The sequence below is a fragment of the Xiphophorus hellerii genome, chromosome 10 (genome assembly GCF_003331165.1).
Source record: "Xiphophorus hellerii strain 12219 chromosome 10, Xiphophorus_hellerii-4.1, whole genome shotgun sequence".
In the NCBI taxonomy this organism is placed as follows: domain Eukaryota; kingdom Metazoa; phylum Chordata; class Actinopteri; order Cyprinodontiformes; family Poeciliidae; genus Xiphophorus; species Xiphophorus hellerii.
The window spans coordinates 12678757-12701214 of record NC_045681.1 but is presented as its reverse complement, the minus strand read 5'-3'; the positions used below and the strand labels follow the sequence as shown (position 1 = coordinate 12701214).

General features: G+C 35.4%; 1 long non-coding RNA gene across 1 annotated transcript; it reads left to right on the top strand.

Annotated features, from left to right (window-relative positions):
* The first annotated feature begins 11337 nt into the window (after positions 1-11337).
* Positions 11338-18351, top strand: LOC116727524 (uncharacterized). Its single transcript, XR_004340815.1, has 3 exons — positions 11338-11477; positions 14610-14849; positions 15143-18351. It is a non-coding gene; the product is annotated as an uncharacterized LOC116727524 (long non-coding RNA).
* Positions 18352-22458: the final 4107 nt, after the last annotated feature.

The following is a 22458-nucleotide window of genomic DNA, read 5'->3' as shown; positions in this document are numbered from 1 at the left end:
AGGCAAAGCAAGAAGACGGAATGATACACATTGAGAGGAAAGGTAAAGTGGGAGATTTGGGGAAGTTCAGGGTAAGTGTGGCAGACCGATGACTGAAAGCAGAATGAAAGCATTAAGAGTTTTGAAGAGGTAATGCGGGGGTTGGTTTAACAGTTCCATAACATTTTCATTTCCCTAAGCACTCCTTTACTTGACAGAGAGACCACCTGAGGACATAAAAATGTAGAAAGGAGGATTTTCTGTCAGAAAATCAACTGAACCAAAGCTTCACTGTGAAGTGGGCATTGCAGTTTATTACAATTATGTGATGGCAATTGCTTTGCAAAAATATTGATATTCATACCCATTAAGTTTTTTTCTAATTTTTCATGTTAAATCAAAAACCACAAATGCCAAAGTCATTTTAGTTTGCCTTTCATGTAGCAGTCCAGTATCTGTCCTCCTCTCACCCTCTTGCTGATCAACTCTAATAAAAGCTAATATTCATATTTGTTTTTTTCCCATGGTTTCCAGGGATTTAGTCTTTGCCTGTTTGCATACACTTGTGCTCCTGAGCTCAACCTCAAGTCTCCTCCATTGACCCTCTGCACTACTTTGAGAAACTCCAAGACAAAGTCACAGATCTTACCTCGCCTCTGGTCAGCATTAAATCCTTATCTCTGCCTGCCTGTCTCGCAGCACAGCAATATATCGAAATAAATACACACATTGCTCAAATCAACATCAACTGCAGCCATCCAAAATTAATAAGGACTTCTTATTTTCCAGCCAATAATTCAAGAACAACAAGTAAGGTGAAATACAAGCCTCACATTTTGTTTGTAACATCAGAGCTACACTAACTTTCCTCTCTCTAGTGCTAGAAATATCATTGGACTGGTAACTTCCCCTGAAGTCCTTGAAAGAAGAAATTGTGACTATTTGTTTCATAAACTTAATTTAACTTTTTACAATGGCTTGTCGATTTGGATCTTCACAAAACTTGAAATCATGACAGCCCATGGCAACTGGAGGAGTGACACAGGTTCACAACTCAAGTAGGAGAAACTATTGACTGGACAACATTCGATTGTGCAGCCTACAAATCTGTCCTTTAAGGAACGTGGACAATAAAAAGGTTATTGATTGAACAAAATCATCCTAAATTATGTTTGCTGTTTGTCACATGACATATAGGGGAGGAACAAAGAAAACAAGCGGAAGAAGGCACTCTGCTCCTCTGAGACAAAATGTAAAAATCTTGGGCGCATTACCATCCTGATGGTAAAACATTGGAAATACAGATTATGGTTATAATATATAAGGGTTAATGATACTTTTGTAAGTCTTTTACGAATGTTTTTACCATGTGTTAACTTAGAGGGATTAATTCAATAATAATAATAGTTATTTATTAAGCATTTTCAAACAAATGCTGAATAAATACAAAGATATATATAAAAAACCAAATTAAAGAAATCATTTGCTTTAATTTGGAACAGTTTTAAAGCAGATAATATACCAAATTGATATAAAAAATTGGTTCTCTTCATAGTGAGAACTCATACTCTTCACTATTCATAGTGAAGAGTAGTATAGTGATTTATGAAATAGGACTAGCAAAAAGCTACCCTTCCACTTCTAAAAAAAATGGAGTTTGTGAGGCAATGCATTGGTGTGCCCCAGAGTGAAAAGCTATGACTTTTCACTGATATTTTATTTTCAATCATTTTCTTGCTGAATAGATCGAGCAATGCAACCATGGACTATATAGAGCGTTTTACACATGGTCAGATTTGTCTCTAATTTCTGTGCCGATGCTGAGTTTTGCTCTTGTCTTGAATTTGCAGGCATAAAATTAAACAGTAAAAATGTTATATATTCTGTAGCTTTTTGAAAATATGAGGGGCCATTATTTGACAAATATCAGTCGATATTCAATATACAGTGCCGTGATTGAAAGCATACCAGCAAATCCACCAAAACATGGCTGAGAAAAGAGGGTTGGGAAACCATAGACAAAATTTCCACACCTCCAGAGGCTGTGGAGTAAACTTTTAAACAATACACCTTGCTTTAATTCCTAATATTTAATCTGTATTTTAAGGCTCTTGTTTTTATTCTATATGCTGTTTTATTGAATGTAGCAATTTGATATTTACAAAAATGTAAAGTGCATTCTAAATAAAATCATTATTATTTTTATTATTATTATTATTATTATAATAACTCAAAAATATCATTTATGCTCAGAAACTCTGCAGAAGAGTGTGTGGAAATTTCTCTGACAATGTAGAACACTGATTGCCAGTTATTGGAAATGCCTGATGAGTGCTGTTGTATGTTACTTGATCACATAATAGGCTCAGAAGGGTTTGAATATTTTTTTTCTCTTAATAAATATTTGAAAACTGCACTTTGTATTTATTTTATATCATGTTAATATTTGTTGGATGATCTGAGTGGTCTGAGTGTGACAGAAAAGCAAAAACAGAAGAAACCTCCCAAGGGAATATTTTATTTTATTTTATTTTTACAGCACTAAAGTAATTTTGAACAGAACACTTGTTCTGCCTTACATACAACCTGTTGTATATAAAGCAGAATCAGACTTTTAAATCATCCACTACATTCATGTTGCACTTATGAAATCAGCTAACTGATGGCTTGATAAAAATAAAAGAATAAAATATGTAAGCAGATATGTAACTAAGAAGAAAAAGGCACAGCTGTAATTATACATTAGAAAAATGCTTCCTTTTTATATTAAAAAGAATATAAACAAACTAGATGTCTCAGTGGTCTCAAGGCAAAACTCTCTTAATGAAAAGTAAAATTTATTTTCCTCTGGTTAATTTCTCTGTGATTTTCTGTTTATTAAAGCATGAGGAACTGTAGCAAGATGACAAGTACATTAGTGTGCAGAAAAGTCAATAACCTGGGAAAATAAACAATTATTAAGCTGAGACTTAGGATTTGTCCTTGTATTCTTCTGAATCATTACAAGAATGCCAATAAACTGAAACAAGACATTTTGCAATAAAAAGCACATTTGATTGTTCTGTAATTGTACACTTGAAGCCCATAGTAATTAAGAAAGTTCAGTATTTTAAAGGGCATGGTATTTTTTTCCACAAAATGTTATGAAAATCAAACAATTTATGTCTAGAGTATTAAGATTAAGAATGCCCGTGGGTTTCTGGGAATATCTGTTGATCTTGCTGGAGTGAAATGTAAAGATGTTAATTGTTTGTCCTTTTCACATCTTATGTTTTATTAGATTATTGAGCAGAAAACACTGACAAATATGTGGTAGAGGTGTAGGAATCTTAGGCATGATATCTATCCCCGGTTCAAAAATGTTGCTAAAAGGAGATGCAGAAACTCTAAAATCTAAAAACTAAAGTTAACAAGCGTAGCTGCAACAACTTGTCGTAACTGATTATATACTACTTTCTACAGAGAGGACAAGCAGGGTGAGGTGAGATGAAAGTTAAACATAAGCAGAAGCGATTAGAGGAAATGAACCTTGCTTGTTTTTCATTGTCTACCAGCAGGAGGCAGTGGTGCTGAATAATCCTAGATGACTGTAGTGAATGCTGAATGGCACGAGGGAGGATTGTTCCTGGTTTTTGTCTTAATGTCCGATGCATGCATCAAAGGGTGTATGTTTACAGGAGTAATGATCTGACTGACCAGAGACAAAGACAATGACAGACATCTGGTGTGCAATAAGAATTTCAGGTGAGTTTCAAAAAAAGCTGTCTGTGACATTCCCTAAAAATACAAAAGCGGCCTGTTCTGACTTATTCTACTGTATCTCTAGCCATATGTTAAGGTTTGCTTTCCTACTGGAAGGCAAACTTCTGACCCGGTCTCAAATCTTTTGCAGCCTTTAACACTTGGCATAATAAGATTCCCTTGTATTCAGCTTCACTCGTCTTCCCAGGGAAAAAAAATGATACTGCCACCACCATGTTTCACTCTGAGGACAGTAGTATCTCTTAAGGATAATGCTGGTATAGCAGTAGCACGATACACTTCTCCCCTTTAATACTTTAACAAGCATGTTCTATCCATGCCTTTATTTACTCTATAACTATCTCTGTTTTAACACTTATTAATTCAGCATTTTATGGGTAAAACAGGAAAAATTATTATCTTTTGTAACTAAGTGCTGTTCACAGCCTTAGTTTGTACTATCAGTTAATAGTTAATTTAATTACCTATTAAATTCATTAATTAATTTAATAGTTAATTAAAACAGATATATTAAATTAATTAAAACAGATAATTAAAACAGATATATATATTCAATTGCCAGCAACCAATATTGCAATTCTTAAAACTGTAAGAATTGTGCTTAACAAGTGAACTGCGTTTCCCACAGCTCCTACCTAATGAAGTTCAACAGAAAAATCTGCAAATCTATATTTTAAGACACACCACATGAATGGCCTGCTATCAGAAGTGTGAGTATTTCCAAAATAATCTGCATTGAGTGCTTTCCCAATAGCAGCTGGGAGGAAGCATCAAGGGACTGTGATGGATGCATGAGCCTGTGATTGGACAGGATGAGCCGGTTGTCATGTTTCTGCCAGAGAGTGGAAGACACCGCCTGTCTGGGTACTACCGGTCACCAGAGAAAAAAGGAGAAGCGTTAAAGCAACTTTGGTGTCATGAATTGTAGTCACAAAAAGATTACTTCATCTTAATCTACTGTGTTGTTTATTGGTATTTTACGTAAATTTAGGTAAGCACATAACCATCAGCAACAGTTTTCATTTACCAATCTGTTTAGACTGAAATAGAACAAGATTCCCCGGCTTCTAATAAAACTTTTCATACTGGAAACACTTATCAAGTAGCAGTGGAGATATGGTATGTGCCTTTTCTTACACTTGTTTGTGACCAAAAAAAAATGAAAAGGATTGTTTGAGATCTGAAGCAGTGAAGCTCAAACAAGCCAATGAACCTTTTTTATATAGATCTTGGTGGGGTTTATTTCAATAAGGCATCACACTGTTTAAAATCTGATATTTTCTTATTTCTGCAGCACTCTGCGAAGCAAGTGAGAGAACTTATAATAACTTAAATTGAGACAGATTCTAATGTTTACATTTCTTTCTAAAACACTGGTGGTGTATTTTCCCAAGATGATATCATCTATAAATATCATTTGACTTAATACTAAACTGTGGACTCTTTTTCTCAAAGTGCATCGGTCAAATTTTTAAACAGACATTTAAAAATGCCTCATATTTGCAAAGAGGGAGGCTGATATAGACTACATGAGAGTAGAGCTCCCTTTCTGCAAATATGAAACATTTGTACCTGCTGCGTATTGCTATAGTATGCAGCAGGAACACAGCGTTAGGTGCACATCGTAAACAATGGGACAACAGTAGGAATACAATCAATTGTGTTGGAGGAAGTAAAGGTAAGGGAAGGTCAAAAGGTTTTACTTGGACTGACATGCAAGGTGGACCCATCTCCTCCAGTTTGCCTAAGACAAAAACAGAACAAGGTCTGTCCAATACACAAACTTCTTACAGCTTTTATCAAACATTTACTTTCTCTTTGCCCCTTTCCTACCAATAATAGACTTATAAAGTGCAAGACTAATGATGTTTATATTTAGGGCAGCTTTAATTTAGTTTGAAATGATTGCAACATGGTGTGTATTTTAAGTTTATTTTCTAACTCAATGAGACTCGGTAAGAGAATCGAAAAGGAAACGAATCGATAAGTGAGATCGATAATGGAATCAAAATGGCTAAATTCTTATCAATTCCCATCCATGCACTGGATTTTTTTTAGGAATATCAGAATAGAGTAGCTGAATTCAAATGCACACCACTATGTACAACTTTCATTTTCTGAAAATTGTGAAAACTATGTATTATTTTTCTTTCACAATTAAAATTCTAAAAGGAAACACATTTGGTTCAAACATGAGAGAAAATGTAAGTTCAAGAGACATTACTTTTGAAGGGCTTTTTATTTCTGTTTACAAAAATAGACAACAGTCAAGACTCGTGAAATAAATATTCATCCATCCATTCATTGTCTACACTCAATAATCCTTGCAGGGTATTATAGGTGATAGTGCCTTTCTCCAGCAGATTATTTTACAATGAAAAAAAACAGTAAAAACAAAATGAACGTTATCTTTTAGTTCGTTAGTGTGCTTCAACAGTCACCGAATTGATACATCATTTTATACTATGGTTGTATTTGTGTGGTTTAGATAAAAGTTTTAGTTTGTTTTAGTGAAGAACCATTTAAATCCAATCTTCATCTCTCTGTGTGACTCTAGCTTTTCAAATGTTAGTTGCTTTCCTTTACCCATGGTTTGACATGGTCTGTCACAGCAGTACAAAGAAAAGAAATGCAGTGTTTTGCAAAGATCACAAAAGGGTGATAGTAAATTGGACTAAGCCATGTAATCCTCTTGTTTAGGCTGCTGGGGTAAGAACCTTGTGCTTCCACTTGTAGTCCTTTTTGTTTTCCTTTCACAGTCAGTTCTATTGATCATCATTCAGGTATTTTTATGGTTCCTCTAATATTATTAGGAAAAGGGTCAAAAAGTCTCTGTAACTTTGACTAAACTGTGGATGTTTAAATTTAAAAATGAGATGTTTTGTTTGTTTGTTTACTTCCTGAAAAGTTATGGTTTTGGAGATATAACAGAATTGTTATGTTTGAAACATTTACAGCAGTTTGTATGTCACTCATCATCAGTTATCAGTTATATATCTCATACTATGTACCATACCTGGTTCAGGTGTTTTTTATTCAAATCTTGAAAAACATAATTTATTACATTTTAGGAGGATAATAATTTAGAGTTGTATAATATTTATTGCTGATAAAACAAATGAATTTGATGCAGTTCTTGGTGAATCGTGACATGCATTTTTGCTCTGACAGAAGCAAACCAACACTATTTCTCTAGGGGGGACATGAATTAGTCAGAAGGGATCATGCTTTTATAAATTAAATAATTTTAAGCAAACTATTAAGGTACTGGTAGGAAATATCCTGGAGGTGATTTTTCTATTTGCCATTAACTGACACATGCTAGCAGATAAAAGAAAAGTAAAAACATAGTAAATAAAACAAGGCTAAAACTTTTATTATGGCCATTGTGTTGACACTAAAACTATAAAAAGCAGAATCCAAATGCATACACTTGTAACTCCTGAGATATTTATAATATTGCACTCTTTCCAAACCCTTGCTATTCTTTAAAGAGGAGGGATGACAGGATTTCCTTGAAGACATGTTCTCACTCTTTCAAAAGCCTTCTTCAGTACATATGTTTTGAGAAATGTTGCTAACAAGTCAGTGTCCTGTTCCTCCATCGTGAGGCTAGGGTGTTGTCACTTTGTGGAATGTTTCCTAACAAGTCCAACATGTGAGATGTGTTGGTTATCTAACGGAGGAAAAGATAAGAAGAGTGCAACAGGTGTTTAGAAAAGCATGCTGGGAGTTGTGCTTTTACTTTGCTAGAACACTGGTGACTATGTCCATTGAGCACGTTTTCCTATGTTTTATTAATTTACTCCAGTATTGTCAAATGTGTTCCTTATTTTCTTCTTGATTGCCATTGGATGTCAACAATGTCACATTTTTCCTGAGCCTCCTTTTTGTCCTCTAAACACCCATTTGGTAGATAAATATTGTTTCTGGGTTTATTTTGCCTGCTCATGCCTCTCTTTTCATGTTTATTTGTTGCCCCGATTGTGGCTGTCTTGGAGGTTCTCACCTTTGATGTGTGAACAGAAACTAAAAGTTACTCAGCAACAACTCAGCCACTACAGTGGACTGGCAGATATGAAGTCTGCTATCAGAAAGCTGCTCATTGTGGAGGAACATAGTCATGAGTTTTATCTTTCCCAGCATCTACATATTTGTATGCATGGCAAACTAATCAACTGACCTGAATTGTTTTCATTATGTTTGGGCCAGCAATGAATTTCCATAAGACAAATATTTGGGTTTATTCAAGTCCATAAAAAGCACAACCTTCAGGTTCTCCATTGCTAAATGTTGCTGCAAACATCATTGGAGCAACAACCAAAACTCCTGCATGAAAACAGACTGCCCACGTCCTGCCCAATGTTCACGCCCTACAATAAGGAACAGACGCCAATGTACACACATAACTTGGGGAGGACTGAACCAGACATTAAAGGGTTAGAGTGAGACTTGACAGTGGAGAAGGAGCTTATGTGAGCCTTGGCAGGCATCAAGATCCTATTCATACCTGTAAGGGTCTGTTCAGGGGAAAGTAGCTGTTCACTGTTCACCTCTGAGGAAAAACTACTCTGTGAAAAGCCAAAACTCGACCTGACAAGAGAGACCCCTCTAAAAGCAAAAAGGCAAGATCATTACTCTTTTTCTCTGCTCTTAATGGCTTTTCTTTTACTCTCTTTCCAACTCACTTTCATGACAGAGGTCAAGCAGCAGGCGCTGTATCTGGTGGAGCTCTTGTAGAAGGTAGACATATATGTGACAAGGTGTATGACATGATTTACATAAATTATGTACTCATAAGATTTATAAATGCATTGTCAATTTTGACTTTAGCAACAGCTCTTTCCATGATTACAAAACTGAAACTGAAGGACATATGTTTTTTTATGCAAATGTGTCAAATTTTAAGTTCTTAATCTCTCTAAATAACTAAAGAAGCTGTTCCATGAGTGCCAAAAATATCTACATTGCAATGTTATTATAATGACACAACTCTAAATGTTTAATGCCGTAAACACAATGACTTTGTTTAAACACTTTTCTTGCCATAAAGATGCTGGATACACAAAATTAAAAGTAAAATACACAAAAGACAAATTCACATAATCTATGAAAAAAAATACCTTGTTTCTGTGGTCCTTCTATCGTCTGCAGAAATATGTCACTCCTGTGCAGAAACAACGAATCAGACCCAGGAGGAATAGCACTGTCAATCATGCTCATGTAGATGTGGCTCACACATTTCCCCTTATCCTCAGCTGTGCTGCAGTTCCTCCCCCACAGGAGAGCCTACCATGCAGAAAGCATAGGCTATTGATACTGGCCACTGATGATGGCAAATAAACAGTTTTTTTCTGTAAGGACAGGTTGTTTCTCCGCCATTGTGGCAAACTGGTAATTTACTCTATTTTTCTTTTTTCTTGACATGCAATGAAATTGGCAAGTCTAACATTTATTGAGCTTTATATCAGCTTATAATAGAAATTATTTATATTATTTCTAAATAGAAATAATACATTATTGGCATTGTGGAATCAGTCCATGACACAAAGAAAATGTGAGTTTCATACCTAAGTGCTTGTTCCTTTAACAACTTGCCTCTTTTTTAAGACTGCATATACGTCATAGATCTGTGTCACTTTAGGAGTGACATAGGAACAGTCCTGAATGCCTCAACAATGAGTCATTAAAAAGTTATGTCACAACTACAGTTGTTTTTAGCTAAAGCTAAAACACAGGCTATGCAACTAAAATACCGATTAAACCGTATTTGGATCGACTAAAGAATAAGGCTAAAGTGATCATGAATGTTGACCATCAGAAAATATGCAGGTGATGAGGTAAATAAGCTCTAGTTTTAGACATGTATGTCTCACAAATAGTGAGGGATTTCTGATCTCCAGTTTTTTGTTTTTTTTAAACTTTTGACAAACTGATACTGATTTTGGCTGGTTTGATAAGATTTTATTTCAGCCTGAGGTACCTGCGTCACTGTCACATCATTAAAGCATAAGTAAACAATTCATCTTCATCGTGGTCAATAGATGAATTGGCTGCAAATGCTACATGTTGATGTAGGGAATGCTTTAATCAGATTTTCTTTTCTTTTTTTATGATGAATGAAGAGTGTCAAAAATGATTATGTCAAGTGATTCAGTCCAAATCACTGACATCCAGTCTCTCAAATAAAACATATTTCTGATTTTTTTGTCTTTTCAGTCTTGATTTTTTTAAATCACAATTATAGAGGCCTGTTTCAGAAAATAAACTAAAACTAGTCCACAAATGTCTTACATGTAGAGTTGAATATTGTGATTAATAATTATCAAGCATATCAAACATTTATTTAAAAGCCTGCAGCTGATTGAAAAAGCTGCAGCGCTGATTAAAATTAAACGAGAAATACAAATATGGTTCTGAATGACAAAACACGATTCTCTCTTTAATAAGTTACAGTCCTATTCCCAACAAAGGTCTTCCTTTTAGACTGCAGGGTTAGTTCCTGAAGTCCAGTCCAGAGCTAGTTAATTCAGATCAAAGTAAGTCTCGTTTTGCATAATCATTTACACTTTTGCACTAAAACCTGTCCTATGTGATTAGATCTCAGCTGAGTGTAGGGACGTCACAGGCTGTCAGTGGAACAATATACAGGACAGGAACAAATGCTTCAACTGCATTATTAATCATACATTAACATGGACATCTGACTGCAAAATCTTGTTTTGCCTTTTAACATTGATTTGAGAGAAGGAAAGCAGAACACATACTGTAAGTACTAGATGACAACAAAGCTCATCACCAACTCACATGCAAAATGGAAAATAAAGCCTAACCCCTTAAATGTCATGACGACACCGATGGACCCATTAACTTGTAAGCACTTTAATGGTAACAGTTAAAGTTTAAAGAACTGCGAACAATGTCTGGTTGGGCATCGCCATATTGAAATCCCCACTTCTCCGACTGTTAACAGGAATGCCGTTATCTCGAGTGTGACATCAAACCCAGCTCCCATGCAGCTCTGACTTTCAGCTTTCAGCAGAAGGTCACTGAGTCATTTAGTTTGATCAGAGGTAAGAACATATATACACATTCTGTACATAATTTTTGACCCTACTCACTTCCACATTTCTTTTAATCTAAATATGCTATTTTAATTACTGTACAGCATATTTTTTTATTTTTATATTGTTACTTTTGTGTAAATCTTTTCTTTTTGACTGTTAGTTTGCTGCTAATACAATTTAATTTACCCACTGAAGGACAATTAAAGATTCTATTGTATTTTTTTTAAAGTAAATCTATGCTGTCATTTAGGTACGTGGGTATAAAGTGGCTTGTTTATTGGTCAAAAGTGACATTAATAAGGGACTAACTGTGTAATAAACCAGCAATTAATTGAGCAATTAGTCAATAATATTACACAAAATCAATAATAATAATAATAATAATAAAAACATCTGTGAATCTTGCTGAGAAAACCAGTAAAAGTGCTCAAAATCCCAAACAGGTTGATCAGGCTATATTGGCACAGTCAGCTCGGACACACCTGTTAGACCAAAAGACACACCCTCTTTCCTCATGTGAGCCTTGACACGCCAAGAATCTATTGTTCATACTGGCAGCAGCGTCTGTGAAGGGAAAAGTATCTGTTCAGGGCTCACCTTTAAGGAAAACCTTCTCCACAGAAAGGCAAAATTTAAACTGACAAGAGAAAAACCTCTAAAAGCTAAAGGGTAAGACCATTACTCTTTTTTTCTCCCTCTTAATGGCTTTTCTTTCACTTCCTTTCCAGCTCACTTTCATTGCTGAGGAGGGTTATGGAATTTCATTACTTATGATTGAAATCCGGTGAAGTTTTGAAAGCAAAAAAGTGCATTGAAAATGCCAGGATCCCCTCCGGATGCCAACAGTCTAATTTACTGTCAGCCTTAATAAATGAGGAGCCCACCGGATGGCATCGAATACGTTGTTATTCCACCATCAGGGTTATCACTTAATATCTGATAATGTCTGTGGGGAGCAATTGTACCTGACAGTTAAAACAGAAGGCCTCAACCTCTGGCAGCAGGGGTGGTCGTGAGTGTAGAAGGATTGTTAATATGTCAAATCAATGTGACTTCACTCAATAAAGAGTTCATAAAAGAAATGGAGATGAGATTGGAGAGCTAACCACTCGCTGCGGTGGGAAGATGTTATTCTGGAATGAAACTGAAAAAAAATTAATTTTTACACGTCTGGGTGGAAACACAAACTTGAGGACAAATTTAAAAATTTTCCGCAGGTGTCAAACACGTCAAAAATAGTTTCAGATGATGTCATCTGTTTTTTGGAGTAATTACATTTAGAGCAAGAGAAATGTTTATGACTTTTTATTGCTGGCAAAGTTGTGGCTGTACTCCTCCTGGGGTTGTTTACATACAATCTATGGTAAGCTTCCATTGAGCTGGCGCATTACATATGCCTCTGCCAAATGTTAGCGACTGGGTAACATCAGATCCAATTGTTTAAGACTAAGTCCATGCCTCCAGCAAGCAATTGTTTATTAATAGCCAAGGGTCCAGGCGCTCTGAATGAAGCAAAGCGAGAAGAAGCTGTTTTTACTTGGTAAGCACCAGCTAGTTTTCAAAGTGTGCTGATGTGTAAACCTTTTTTTTTTTTTGGATAATCTATAATTAGAATAATTTTTAAAAAGTTTTTGCAGAAAAACACAGAAAGTTACAAAATAAATATGAAGGCCAGAACAAATTGTTGTAGGCCAAACTACAATCTATAGTTTGACAGAAACAGATTCTGTAAAACTTCTGAGATTTCTGTGGTTTTATGCCGCTTATTACTGGAGATAATCTCCTTCATCAGCTGATGATTACACACTCAGTAGTTCAGCAAACCCAAAATAGTCCCAGAAGTACCCGTTATCAGGCAGTAAAAAAACATGGATGCTGAAATAAAATAGCAGCTACAATGTAGGATGTGCAGTTATGTGCTGGTGTGTATGCACTGATCAGGAATTATAAGACAATTTCTTAATGGGTCAGAACATCTGCAAAACTGCAGCTATTACCAGATGACAGCTGTGGGTCAGGATCTCAGAAATGATCCAAGGAAGAAACGTGGCAAACCAGAGTCATGGTGCAAGCATGTATGGTTTGAACTGATGTGCTTCTGTAAAATTTAAAATTGTAAAAAAAGGATGTGAGACTGGACAGCTGGAGACCAGTCAGGTACACATGTTTATCTTTGAAAGACTCCAAATTTTACCCTGAAATGTCAGAACTGGGTAATGCAACAATAAAAGAACACTTCATGGTCTGATGAACCTCTTTTGTAAAAGCATCTTACTCAGGGCACATATTTCACCAAGATGCATGATAGAAAGAAGACCATGTAGACCATTTCATGGAAGCAGCAGTCCCTTATTGCTGTGGCCACTTTCAGCAGCATAATGTACCTTGCCACAAGGCAAAAATGGTTCAGGAATGATTTGTGGAGTCTTTGTCTTGGCCTTCAAGTTCCTCAGATCTCAGTCATAAGAGCCTTTGTTCTAACCAGATCTCAGAACCTTTACAACAGTAGGGGTGCTGGTGGCTCAGGAGGTAGGAGCTTGTGCAAGGAGCTTTGGAGTCCTCTGGACTAGATAAAGTACAGGCCATTTACATATAAACAACACAGAGGTCCATTTTTGCCTTAAGTTCAGCTAAACAAATTTACTCTTGAGAACAAAATCACCTTTTATTAAACATCGGCATTAGGAGATTTTAGATTTTTTTTAATTAAGAGCAACAGATGTACTGTAGTTTATTTTTGCTCTACGGATGTAAAATTTTTCTTCAGCGAGACATTCAATTTTTATACAAAATAACATCAAAAATGTTATGCATATAATCTATGATAATTCTTCAGAAAAAAACCAAACTGCTAAAGCAAAATCAATTTTAAGTTGCCTTTTTATTTAAATTTCATTTTAATTTGTGACTCCTTTTACCTGTGATATTACATAGATAGCAGCAGACTTGTTGTCAGAATGTCCTGTTTATTGCTCAGGAGACCGAACCTTGTGTGACTTTGCTACATGCTTATTTTCATGTAATGGGATTAAATGCCCTGAACTCCATCTCAACCTGTCACCTGTCACTGCAAAATGTGAACCATCGCAATCATAAGCAGATTGTCTTAATTTAAAGGTCATAAAATAATTATAAAATAGAAATATAATTATAAAAACTGTTTGAGAGCTATCAACTATAGCCTATTACTCTTAAAGTGAAATGCTTTGTGTAAAAATGACTGTTTCATGAACAAATTTTGAAACAACATTCACTCCGTCTAGTAGTTTAACCCTCATGGGACTCCTTAATGGTATATCAAAACAAAGAGCTCAAAAATGAGATACAGTATGCACATGTTATTCTAGGGCCAGCCATTGTTCTTATGAAATTTAAGTGGATTTATCTTAAATAAAGCTGAATAAAAGTGAAACCAACTCTAGAGACTTGAATATGACTGTTGTTTGGACTAACACTCTAGCCCCTCATGAAGTAATATATTGGCCTACTTACATCTTGGTGATAAGATTACATCTGTTTTGTTCCACTTGAGTTTGTGTTTCCAGCAGTAGAAACAGAAAAAAAAACAAAAAACAAAAACTGGTGTCAAGCAAATACCAGCACTGGAACTGGTTTGGCAGGAAAAACACACCCAGAGTACAGAGGGAGAAGTGTTAATGGATTTGGTTTAGATTTTAATACACTGTTATAAACAAAGCCTGTTTCACATGCGTGTTCAAATCAGAACATTAACTCACTCTTTTTTTTATAACAGGGAAATTTACTGTTTCCCTTCTTTGATTTTTCTTTCTTTTTAAATAGATATTGTATCAAACTAAACAAGCATCATGGGACGAGGTGAGAGTGAGGGGTGGGAGGAAGAGCCTAAGACAACTCAACCCCAGAGTCATGGGGACAACAAGGAAAAAAGTTCCAAGGGTGGAGGCTGTCCAAAGTGCTGCTTGAAGACCAGGGACTGTCTGATGAGCCCAGAATGTGGCAGAGCACTGCAGATCTCCAGTGTTGTCGCCTTCTGCGGAATGTGTATCCGTGCATGGACGTGTAAGTCTGAACTTCAGAAATACAAACAGTAATGCGCTGTTATGATGAATTCAACATAAATAACAATAAAACGGGAATTTTGGTTATTTTGTGCTCTGATAATTCTCAAAATGGAAATTAATTTCTTTCACTGAAGGTTTTAAAACAAGTAACCATGACATTTAATCACTGTGACTGTCTTTTAATTAATCTTTCCATCTTTTTTTCCACTTTCCATTTCAACTATTTGGAACCTTTTTTCCCCTCACATAATATTTAATTACTAATTTTTCATTGTTTTTTTTTTATTACAGAATCACCAAGACCTTCGGGACTTCTATGAACTATGAAGAATCTTTCAATCTTCTGATTGAAATATTTTAGTGTACTCTGAAATGAAAAATGTTTCATTTTACTCTTTACTTAGTTTTTCTTAACTTCAGTAAATATTTAATATAAAAAAATAAGTTAGCAGTATTTTAAACAGATAGGCCAGTTATTAAAAATGTCATACTTTACCAAAATATTTGATTTATGTTGAAAGAGGGAAGTGTATTTGTATCTATGCAGTAAATAATGTCATAATGTAGAAAGCTGGAGTCAAGCTTGTTTGTATATATTGTAATTTAAAGAATTACATGGGAAGAGTTTGAATGTATACAATAACTAAGTAAGCGTAATTTATTTTTGAGTCAAAGTAAAAAATTTTTATCTCCCTACAAATGGGTCACATGTAAAAGATAAATAATATTCATATTGAAAACCTGTTCTCACAATTTGATCACAACAAAAATCATCTGACATTCATCAAGGCCTTCAAGTTGAAGGCTTTGGTTCAGTTTGCCCATTTTTAGAGACTGTTAATTTTGTGAAACAAAAACCACATTTCCTTCCATTGGACAGTAAGCAGATAATAAAAATATAAATCATCAGTTGTTAAATCTGATAAAATGTAAAGATGATTGATAAAAAATGTTCTGTGGCAGATTGCTCAATTTTGCATACAAAAAAAGTCAGTTGTGAAAAAAAATAAAAGGCAGGAAAAATTGAAAATTTGACGTTGTTTTACAGTACTAGTAAGGTTGCATGTGTGGGTCAGGGTTAAATTCTGTACAAAAAAGAACTCCAACAACTATAAAGTACAGGAGTTGCATCATGTTGTGTGTGTGTTTTGTTGCAGGAAGAACTGGTGCACTTCACAAAATAGATGACATCATGAGAAAAAGAGCTCTATGTGCAAATATTGAACGTCTCAATATTTAGTAAATGCTGCAGACTTTTTATACAGAAAATTCTTAAAATTATATGTAGCTCACCAAAAGCATATTAGTTTTCAGTATTTGTTATTAGTGTATATGTTAGATTCATTTGTCCTTATGTAGCTGCCTTCCTGTGTCCCACTGTGTCAGCAAAGGCATCACAATACAGGGGTGACATTTAAGGCGGACAGATTAAGGCCTCTCTCCAATTAATTTCGCTTTCCTCTCCCTGCTAAATACACAATCAACCAAAGGCAAAATGTCACTGAAACAAACGAGGAGCCGCCGTGTGGCTGACAATTACCACCAAGCACCTCAGAAATGCCAATATGTTAAACTGGGAGCGGTGTGTGAGATGAATGAGCACAAATGGCGATCCAGAGGCCTGGTGTTGCAGCCTTGCCAAAAATGGAAAGCGTGCGGTCCTTGGCATTTTTATTTGGTAATGACAGCTGACAAGTCGATGCATAGGTCAAACGTTTCAAAGGTGTTGACCATAACATATCTGATAAATAGGATCACATCATTAGTAATACAAGAAAAATGCACCGTTCTGCACAGCATTATAAGCCGGTATTGATTACATGATACCAAATCAATTTTCTGAATTCACCGTAGTGTCTTAAGTCAATGATACATTTTTAATATATAAACTATTAAGACCACAACACAGTTTTATGCTGTGTTATTTCTGTACACAAGCCCAGACAAGTCTAAAATCCCAGCAATAACTACTAATACCCAGGAAAAAGCGAGCTAGAAACGACCAGGCACTATGACTAGAGAGCAGAAACAATCTTATAATGGACTGAGGAAACCAGAAACAATACAGAGGTACAGTATATAAAAGGGAAATTATGATCTGCTGGTTTTCCAGATAATTTAAGTTTGATATTCATTTAAGATTTAATCTGGGGATATTTAGTTATGCCTGTGGGACAAGAACTCTTCCTACTCACTATTAATGAACTATTATCATGATGTAATCACAAAGTTAGTTTATTTTACTGAGTTTGTTTTATGTTTGAGTTGTCCACATGCTTAAGCAGAGCATCTAGCTCTTTTGTGCTTTTTAATATATACACATTTATTATGTTTTATTGCATTTGTGACAACCTTCTCTTTTTCTCTCTAAAAAGGTTTAATTTTCAAGAGTTTTTCCTGAGTAAATCAGTTGTTGCATAAATAAGTTTATATATATATATATAGATATACGCTGTATAGATATAATGATGTTGACTAAAAAGTGTGGACAGCACTGAAATAGAACCAAATCTACTTTAGTTAATGGAAACCCCCATTGAGACTGACCAGGATTTCAAGCTGCTCCTGTTGGACAGAAACTCACTTGGAATGCAGCAAACCCATCTGTTGTACTCAGACTGAGCCATCTTAAAGGGCTGAAATGTTTCAGTGTTGGGTGATCAGCACCCACCTACCCTCTTACAGTTTAGAGTCAAGAAAACCCAATCCCTATCTGGGGACTACACTGTGTTTGTCAGGTTGTCAAAATGGAAATGCTCCTTCACATAATTCTTTTCCACATTTTTTTTCTTGTCAGGCACCACAGTCTGCCCATGTGATTATCTCCATCCGCAGCAAGTCACGGTGTGATGAATAGCCATTTTATTCAAAATAAAATAACTAAATACTGCTAATAAATAATTTTTAAATACTCCATAAACTAAATAAAGGTTCCAATGAAGTTTTCTCAAGGTTTAGGTGGAATCGTTTTTTGGGGACTGTGTGGACCGGAAAGTCTACGTAGTTCCCACTGGGTCTCTGAGGGGATGGTCTCAGCAGCTTCAGCAAGAATTTATTTTTGATATGCCAGTCCCCTCTCACTTTCAATGCAACAATCTGCTGAATGCAAATACAACCGGGGTTAGAGCCCTGCTGTGCCCTGCAGTGTTTAAAGGCCTTCAAATTGCTGCACTCTGATGAGACCCAAATGAACGAGACATGAATGAAATGGCTTTTCATGCGATGCATTTAGTCGAAGAAATTCTAAATGGACAAAATATGACAAAAAATACTTTGGTGAGTCAAGGTTTTGCACAGTTTAAAGCAAAGGTTCTGTTGGTGAAATGTAACTATTCCATAGACATACGAAATAATTATTTTCACAAACATTTTTTTCTTATGAACAATCATAAATGTTTTGTGGAGAATTTGCTTTAATTATGCCCTTGTGTATCTGACACAAACGCTGCTTTGTTTGCTTAACGCCAGCAAGAAATAAGAGTGACAATGGAGACATTTTACATCTTCTTTTCTTTTTCTGGTTACCTTTGTCCTTTCTTCTGTCAATACAACACTTTTATCTTATGATGAAACAGGTAAATATTGAGAGGAAATAGTAAACAATGTCAGACTAAAAAAAAGGATATCCCTCTACTGTCACAGGCATATCAACTTTCTTTTGGAAACGTCAGTGTTGTCTGGATGACAGCATTTTTTTTGTGTGTGTTGGTTTTTCAGCCTTATTCTAAGTTTTGTCAGTTCTTTTTTCTGTTGATGTCTTCATAGTTAGCATGACCCCTGTCATTGTAAGGTTAGTTTTGGCTAGATATGTAATGTCAGAACCAAAATAAAAAGGAAAGAAAAGAAAAGCATGAGTGCAAAACATTTCTATCATTAGATCTAATTCTATCATTAGACTTGCCTGACTCACTGGGATGACTAGTTGTGCGCAATCTGAAAGTTGTGGGTTAGTGTCTCCATCCCTGGTCGGTAGCAAAAGTTGTCTACCAACCTGAGTTCCGGTGTATGAAGGTGTGAGCATGACTGTGTGAAGTTCTTTCAATGGCCAGTATGATAAGAAATATATTCTCACCATTGTGGAATAAATAAACCTTATTTTGCATGTTATATATGTCATGGGTAACACAGGTGACATTTAAAACACTCCTTCTTAATTCTTTAAAATTGTTTAAAATGAAACGAAATCAAAGTTAGGATGGATACAGACTCTGAAAGAATAATTTATAACTAACATGAACTAACACTGACAATGCACTGTCTCATTTACAGATTACTCAGACGGGAGAGGAGGAAAACTATGTGTGAGATTCATATTACAAGATTTTTTTTTCTTTAACCTTGATTTTCTTTTTTCGAACTTTTCTAATCACACGGTTTTTCATTTACACTCTACGCTTGGCACATTTGTTACTTTACAATTACACTTAGATGAGAACAACAGGCTTGACATAGGCTTCCGTTTTCTACCCAATGGCACCTACTGGGTACCAAACCACTGATCGACAAAATGATAACTCTTTCCACCAGGGAACGACTGCCTCACCCTCCAAAAAAAAAAAAAAAAAATGTTTGACTAGTCTGTGTTGCAGCGTTTTTTGTGTAGATCAGATGAAAGTGGATATGAGAGAAACTCACAGTGACTGAGGCGGAGAAAGAAAAGAGAAAGAGGCAGTGAAAAAGATGAGATTTGCGATCTCATCTGTTCACCCAAGGGCCGCTCTCCAGAACAGCTTTTCACTGTCGTCAATCATCTCCATGGAGACACCTTAAAACTGACATGATTGAAGGCGCATTGGATGCATCCTAAAAATGCCTGTTGTTCACACTGAGAGACGTAAAGACTGCCAACCTTATGTTGGATCTGACCTCAAGACAGCAGGTGTCTATAATAATTTTACTTTTTACTTGATATTAATGAAAGGAAAAATTCTGAATAAAGTCTTTTCGCCACTCTTCTTATGTTTAAGGGTTAGGGTTACAGGATACAATACAATTAAAAAAAATCAATATAGCACAACTGCATGATGAAATTAATTAAGTCTAATTCTTTTTACAAACTTGCTAGGAAAGTTCTCATATTTTAAATTCTTCAGTCTGCATATGTGATGTAAAATACAAATAACTTCTGAGAATATATAAAAAAAAAAACAATAGACGTGTTTGTGTATCTCTTGCAAACTGCTTTTTAAAATGGATTTTCATTTGGAAATGAAACTCGGCTAAATGAATTTAACAGGTGGTTTTGCTGTTAGTTCTGCGACCTGCAAAGGGAATATGCACCGCTTTCAAACCTTTCAATTATGTTTCAACAGCAGGAGAGGAGACTGGCATTTAAAAAGAAAAGCTGTTCATGATTTTTTTCATCAGATTTTTGTATCACTTGAGACATGTTCCTTGTCACTTTTGGTAATTTTCAGCAGATGTGGTCGTTTCTAGTTTTTAGAAGTGTGGTTGTTTGTTGAGCTACATGGACGTGTTTGTTTCTTTATCTCTATTTGTAACTCTGTTGCTGATTTGTGCATGCTTAGCTTCGACACTGCTCATTTCATGCTAATTTTACACACCTCTCTCAACATCTTTGGTTCTCTGGAGCAGCACCTCAGATAATGTTACCAAGGGGAAGCCGAAGTGCTTGCAGACATATTTGAAGCTTTGCTCACAAATTTACAATGGAACTGAAATTGGGGCTTTGTGATATTCATACAAAAACGCTGACTTTGTTGTCTTTCAGCCACTTTGTAGCTAGATTGGCAATATGTTTAGCGTCATTTTCTATTTGTCCAACCCATTTGTGCCCACACTTTTGCTTCCTGACTGATGGCTTAAGATGTTGCTGCAATACTTTTTACATAATGTCTTTATGGGATGCTCATTCATATTTCCATTATGCCATATATTTGTGTTGTACATCTGTCCCTCGTGCAGCAAAGCAAACACACCACAGAATGCTGCAATCCACCTACTTCACAGGTGGGATGGTGTTCTTAGCAGTTGCGTTTCTTGGAGGAATTGTGGCCTGGTTTGGCCTCCACCTACCCAGATGAAATCAGTTAACTCAGCTAGATCCTGGGGTGGGAAAAAAATCAGTGCAGCCCCACACAAAGCACATGAAAAAGTCTTCCTATTCTCATTAAGCATTAGAAGTTGATGACAAATCAAAAATAACCACTGCTTCTTCCTTGCTCTCTTTAAATGTAAAGACCTCAGTTCATACTTCATTTTCCAGTAGTCTCCAATAATAATACTATAATTTGTTCCTGAGCGCAGATGCCAATGGAAATCTGGTTGCTTATATTGCCTTTCGACTAATGGCTTCTTCTTTTCAGAATGGACTTTAAGCATATATCACTCTGGAACTAATCTCACTGTAGATAATTACAGTGTCTCACCAGCTTCACCAACCTTTACAAGTCCTTTTTTTTCCCCACTTTTGCTCTGTGGTTGATATGCACATTTCACACCAAATCATATTAATATAATTTCAGTCATTGAGTTAAAGAGATGACTCATTTTGTATGGTGTTTTTGTGTTATGTTGTGTCTCCATAGCTGATCAAAAATACTGAATCGCAAACAGAAGGAAACTCAGAAACTCATATGTAAGGTTTAGGTAAATGGATTGGTTTATTTACAGTTATGAAGTCAAAAAGCCTGAAATTGCAAAAGGAGGGTACTAGCCCAACGCCCCTTGTGTAAAACCAATGTACTGTTATTGTAATTAAATTGTTTGGTTGAGTTTTTAATTTTTGTACATAAATAAACTTCACATTGTCCTTTTTTTGGTTTAGAACAAAGCTGTTTCACACTCTCCATCAACAGTATGGGTTTAAAACATGTTGATAAAAAACAAGATGTAAGTCCAAAAGTAAATTATTAAAATGTCTGTGTAATCTTCTTTTTATTTAACTTTCTTTTTTGAAGATACCATCAAAGTGAATGGAAATGTCCCTAAGGAGATGAACAATAAGTTTATTCTGACATTTTTATGGGAACATGCTAAAACCTAACCCTACCATAACCCTTTCATCATTTATTTTTGAACACATGCAAAAAATAATAACTCAATCCAATGTGCACATGACTGAATAATTTTTTTTAACAATTTGAGATGCAGAATATTATCCATTTTTTGTTTATTTTAAATTGTAAAACAAAGTTTGGAAAAGGTTCTTATTCCAAACTCATTACAGTAATTGCCAGCAAATTGCAGTTTACTCCAGCATTCATCAGCTATAAATAAACCTACTTGCAAAATATACTTTACAGCCTGCTCAGTTGTGTGCATTCCAGCACCTTTCCTGGGATTCTCATTCATATTTCATTGACAAGCTTTGCCATTAATGAGCTTTAATCACAATTTTCAGCAAGACTGAGCTTCTGTTGCCATAATATTGACCCTTTTTCAATCTGATGTCAATTAAATATTACTGAACCTTTACAACATAATTATTTATGGCTTATAATTACTCTCAAGACAGGCAATCATATAAGAAAATCAAACAGATTTTACAGCGTAGCCTTTTTACTCATTTATCATCATTTGCTTGAGGTAGCATATGGATCAAAGCTGCTGTTGAGACTTTCTGCTGTGAAACATTACAATTAAGG